Genomic DNA, 6383 nt, shown 5'->3' with positions numbered 1-6383 from the left:
AGCAAAATTGTCAAGGAAAAATAAATGATGGCTTAATCATAATGAGGGAAAGCATCTTTTTTTAAGCAGAGGTTCTCCTCTTATAGCTAAAGATGTTAAAGGGAGTCTATCACCTCAAAAATGCAGATTAAACAAGCTTTTCATTAATATTGGAACAGGTGAGCGCTGTCAATGTGAACCGCAAGGGGTGCACCGAAACCCCCTCATGTGCATCTGAAAAGTAATTTTCTCAGGTACTGTACCAGTTAAATGTACAGAGCTAGACTCATTTTTATAGTTTCTCTAATATGCAATTTGAGGTTGACAGACTCCCTGAAAGCTTTTAATAGGATAAAAGGGGTTGTCCTATTTTGGGGGCTATATATATATATACATATATATATATATATATATATATATATATATATACACAGTTGTGGCCAAAAGTATTAACACCCCTGCAATTTTGTCAGATAATACTCAGTTTCTTCCTGAAAATGATTGCAAACACAAATTCTTTAGTATTATTATCTTCATTTAATTTGTCTTAAATGAAAAAACACAAAAAGAATTGTCCTAAAGCCAAATTGGATATAATTCCACACCAAACATAAAAAAGAGGGTGGACAAAAGTATTGGCACTGTTTGAAAGATCATGTGATGCTTCTCTAATTTGTGTAATTAACAGCACCTGTAACTTACCTGTGGCACCTAACAGGTGTTGGCAATAACTAAATCACACTTGCAGCCAGTTGACATGGATTAAAGTTGACTCAACCTCTGTCCTGTGTCCTTGTGTGTACCACATTGAGCATGGAGAAAAGAAAGAAGACCAAAGAACTGTCTGAGGACTTGAGAAACCAAATTGTGAGGAAGCATGAGCAATCTCAAGGCTACAAGTCCATCTCCAAAGACCTGAATGTTCCTGTGTCTACCGTGCGCAGTGTCATCAAGAAGTTTAAAGCCCATGGCACTGTGGCTAACCTCCCTAGATGTGGACGGAAAAGAAAAATTGACAAGAGATTTCAACGCAAGATTGTGCGGATGTTGGATAAAGAACCTCGACTAACATCCAAACAAGTTCAAGCTGCCCTGCAGTCCGAGGGTACAACAGTGTCAACCCGTACTAACCGTCGGCATCTGAATGAAAAGGGACTGTATGGTAGGAGACCCAGGAAGACCCCACTTCTTACCCCGAGACATAAAAAAGCCATGCTGGAGTTTGCCAAAACTTACCTGAAAAAGCTTAAAACATTTTGGAAGAATGTTCTCTGGTCAGATGAGACAAAAGTAGAGCTTTTTGGGCAAAGGCATCAACATAGAGTTTACAGGAGAAAAAAAGAGGCATTCAAAGAAAAGAACACGGTCCCTACAGTCAAACATGGCGGAGGTTCCCTGATGTTTTGGGGCTGCTTTGCTGCCTCTGGCACTAGACTGCTTAACCGTGTGCATGGCATTATGAAGTCTGAAGACTACAAACAAATTTTGCAGCATAATGTAGGGCCCAGTGTGAGAAAGCTGGGTCTCCCTCAGAGGTCATGGGTCTTCCAGCAGGACAATGACCCAAAACACACTTCAAAAAGCACTAGAAAATGGTTTGAGAGAAAGCACTGGAGACTTCTAAGGTGGCCAGCAATGAGTCCAGACCTGAATCCCATAGAACACCTGTGGAGAGATCTAAAAATGGCAGTTTGGAGAAGGCACCCTTCAAATATCAGGGACCTGGAGTAGTTTGCCAAAGAATGGTCTAAAATTCCAGCAGAGGACTGTAAGAAACTCATTGATGGTTACCGAAAGAGGTTGGTCGCAGTTATTTTGGCTAAAGGTTGTGCAATCAAGTATTAGGCTGAGGGTGCTAATACTTTTGTCTGGCCCATTTTTGGAGTTTTGTGTGAAATGATCAATGTTTTGCTTTTTGCTTCATTCTCTTTTGTGTTTTTTCATATGAGACAAATTAAATGAAGATAATAATACCAAAGAATTTGTGTTTCCAATCATTTTCAGGAAGAAACTGAGTATTATCTGACCGAATTGCAGGGGTGTCAATACTTTTGGCCACAACTGTATATATATATATATATACTTTTTTTCTTAAATGCATGTGTCTGGAGATAAAACATTTTTGTAGTTGAGCCTCATTTAAAGTTTTGCAAAGTTTGGCTTCTATAGCCTCTTTCTCTGTCTATGACAGGCTGCGGAATGACTTAACTCAGAATCTGCCAGTGAGCTCATTTTAAAGGGAGAATCTGTAACTCTTTTATCTTTCCTCTTCTGAGCTCCTCTAAGCCGATTTAATACCACTGATTACATCAAAGTGCAGCACAAATAGACAGTAAAGGTCAAACTATGCCTAATTTTTAAAATCAATATGTCTGCAGGATTTCACACCCCAAACTATTTATATGTTCTTGTAGGTCTTTCAAACATAAGTCCAATTATACGTTTACATGATTTGTACATTCCTCTGTTACTAAAAAAACAAAATTTGAATTAATATGAAAATGAGACTGAAGAGCTATGGTAGATTTGAAGCCTCTGTCACTCCAGCTCTATTGCCCGCCCAGAATTGCCTCTTCCTGCTTAACTGACATCCTTTATTCAGTGTCACTTCAGGCAAAGGAGCTGTCAGTCCAGCAGCAGGTGGCGGCACTGGGTGGGTAAGGCCATGTGCACACGCTGTGGTTTTGCTGCGGTTCTGCTGCGGTTTTGGCCCTGCAGAACTGCAGCAGTTCCGCAGACATGGTACTTTACCATGTTAGCCTATGGGTTTTCAAAACCGCAGTGCTCACGCTGCGGTTTTTTACCTGCGGAAAAGCTGCGTTTTTTTTTCCGCAGCATGTCAATTGTTTCTGCGGATTCTGCTGCGGTTTCACACCTTTAACATAGTAGAGGTGTGAAACCGCAGGCCAAACCGCAGCAAAACCGCAGGTCACTTTACCTGCGGTTTTACCTGCGTTTCCGCGGGAAAAAACCCGCAGCAGAATCCGCAGCGTGTGCACATACCCTAATAGAGCTGAGCTGGAGTGACAGAGGCTTCAGATCTCCCATAGCTCTTCAGCCTCATTTGCATATAAATTCAACCACTGATTTCTCAGTAAGGGAGGAACAGATTAGCCTGTAAAGGTATTGTTGGACTTGTCTTTGAAAGAGCTGCATGTGCAAATAAATAGTTTGAGATGTGAAATCCTGCTCAGATTCCCTTTAATGAAATCCAAAAATGATTTCTAACTTCAAATACATGCAGTTAAGTAAAAACAAGAGACAAATTTCCAAAAGTGGACAACTCCTTTAAGAAGTTAGAGCATAGCAATACATAATTTAATCATTTTCTATGTTAAAATCCTCCCAGGAGACCCCATAGATGACATCATCAGAAGAAAAAGGAACCCCCCCCCATACTTTAATAATATACTCTAGTGATTGCAGCCTCTAATGACTCCTAATGACGGAGACCTGAGCACTTTACTATATTGGAAGCAGATCCACCTCCACATTGCACGACAAATTGACAGTTGTTACAGAGATGTGATCCTAAAACAAATAAGGGTACGCTTGTAACAATGGTAATCCTCACTGTGGTCAGATTCAATGGCGGGGGCCCCAGGGTGCCCTTCCTCCTGCATACCAACCACAGAGGGGTATGGGCGCCTAAATAGAAGAAAATTGTCATAGCATTTGTCTTATGTAACATCATCTGTATGGCAGCTCTACTAAATAATATTTTCATTCTTTAACCCGTTTACTCCCATGAAACCAATTACATCCCCCTTCCAGGCAAAACTTTTTTTAATGCATTCTGTCCTTTCCACGCCTAATTCACATTCTAAACATTCCCTCCCCAGCAATTACCCCTTTATCCTTCTGTTGGGACAAACAGAAAATTATTAGCCTGAGAGACCCCTCATTAGGGTGATTCTATCTAAGAAGTCATTAACTTGGCACCATCTAACTTTAGGCCATTCTCCCACCTTCTACTATGTTTCCCATAGGAGGGAATATAAAACATGGCAACAACATGGCAACTGTTAATAATATAAATAGCATTTCACACACAAAAAAACTAAAAAAAAAAAATTTTCCATTGCTAAATTGCTAAGATATTGAGGCGCAATCAAAGAGCCATCAATTTTTTTTTGTTGTAAATAGTCAACAGGGTTGCAAACAGGGGCGTAAAGTCCGTGGTCGCAGAGGATGCGCCTGAACCAAGACCCATGCAGGTGCGGGCCTGTGCGGGTGAGGCATCCTACAATGACTGCACAAACTTCAACTGGATGTTGTCATGGTTTGCTGGTGAGTGGGTTGGGTATGTCAAGGGTTAACCCGGATGGTCTCCTTTTGGTTTTCTCTGATGCTTTTTATAGCCTCATTGTGGGGCCATCCTTTGTCGGTTATACTTTGACCCTTGGCTGAGTGTGTCGACCCCTGTGTAGGCCTGTGCCTTGTGCCTATGCTATAGCGTGTTTGTATTGTTCTGACCCGGTTCTGTCTCCCGTTGTGAGTTTGCCTTTTGATTCTGTATTGTGTATTTGCTTCTCTGGTTTCTGACTCCTGCTACATCCCTGACTATTCCTGATTAGCCTACTCCCTGTGGACCTCGTTGCCTCTCTCGTTTACTGACCTTGTCTTGTCTTGGATTTCGTCTCCCTCCGGTGCCACATCCGTTCCCTGGTGTCCGGTGGCCCCTTTTCCCCTTTCCTCTGCTCCAGGGTCCCTGTAGCATCCTGCATGCATCTCCAGTAGCAGGAAGCTAAACCACGCCCCCTGTGGTCACGTGACTGCAGGTCCTGTCAATATACTCACCACCAGGCTTTCTGTTCACTCCAGCCCTGCTGTATGGCTGTCATCTTGGTAAGTGCTCACCTGGTGGATTCTCCTGATAGATGTGTGTCCTTGCTCGCACATTCAGTTGAAGTGTAATGCGGCACAGAGACCATTCGGAGGCCAGCAGCTGATGTCGGAGTACACGTGACTGGAGGCGCATAGCAGTGACATCATGCTCTCCCGTCACTTGCACACTGAAGTCGTCTGCCGGATTCAGAAGAGGGCACCGCACGACGGGGGAGCAGAGGGAAGATGAGTACAATTGTTTATTTTTTTCTATGTATTAAAGAATGGAGAACATATATACTAGGATCAGGGATAGATATACACCAAGATGGGGGATATATACATACCAGGATGGGGCACAGGAATATAACATATATTTCAGGATGAGGGATAAATATACCAGGATGGGAATATATAACAGTATGGGGCCCAGGAAGATGGACATATATAATAGGATGGAGAGTATATATATATATATATATATATACAGTGGGGAAAAAAGTATTTAGTCAGTCAGCAATAGTGCAAGTTCCATCACTTAAAAAGATGAGAGGCGTCTGTAATTTACATCATAGGTAGACCTCAACTATGGGAGACAAACTGAGAAAAAAAAATCCAGAAAATCACATTGTCTGTTTTTTTTTCATTTTATTTGCATATTATGGTGGAAAATAAGTATTTGGTCAGAAACAAGCAATCAAGATTTCTGGCTCTCACAGACCTGTAACTTCTTCTTTAAGAGTCTCCTCTTTCCTCCACTCATAACCTGTAGTAATGGCACCTGTTTAAACTTGTTATCAGTATAAAAAGACACATGTGCACACCCTCAAACAGTCTGACTCCAAACTCCACTATGGTGAAGACCAAAGAGCTGTCAAAGGACACCAGAAACAAAATTGTAGCCCTGCACCAGGCTGGGAAGACTGAATCTGCAATAGCCAACCAGCTTGGAGTGAAGAAATCAACTGTGGGAGCAATAATTAGAAAATGGAAGACACACAAGACCACTGATAATCTCCCTCGATCTGGTGCTCCACTCAAAATCCCACCCCGTGGGGTCAGAATGATCACAAGAACGGTGAGCAAAAATCCCAGAACCACGCGGGGGGACCTAGTGAATGAACTGCAGAGAGCTGGGACCAATGTAACAAGGCCTACCATAAGTAACACACTACGCCACCATGGACTCAGATCCTGCAGTGCCAGACGTGTCCCACTGCTTAAGCCTGTACATGTCCGGGCCCGTCTGAAGTTTGCAGAGAGCATTTGGATGATCCAGAGGAGTTTTGGGAGAATGTCCTATGGTCTGATGAAACCAAACTGGAACTGTTTGGTAGAAACACAACTTGTCGTGTTTGGAGGAAAAAGAATACTGAGTTGCATCCATCAAACAACATACCTACTGTAAAGCATGGTATTGGAAACATCATGCTTTTGGGCTGTTTCTCTGCAAAGGGGCCAGGACGACTGATCCGGGTACATGAAAGAATGAATGGGGCCATGTATCGTGAGATTTTGAGTGCAAACCTCCTTCCATCAGCAAGGGCATTGAAGATGAAACGTGGCTGGGTCTTTCA

The sequence above is a fragment of the Dendrobates tinctorius genome, unplaced genomic scaffold, assembly GCF_039654945.1.
Source record: "Dendrobates tinctorius isolate UK_male_01 unplaced genomic scaffold, ASM3965494v1 ptg000104l, whole genome shotgun sequence".
NCBI classification, from domain to species: Eukaryota; Metazoa; Chordata; class Amphibia; order Anura; family Dendrobatidae; genus Dendrobates; species Dendrobates tinctorius.
Note: the sequence above shows the minus strand (reverse complement) of the source record.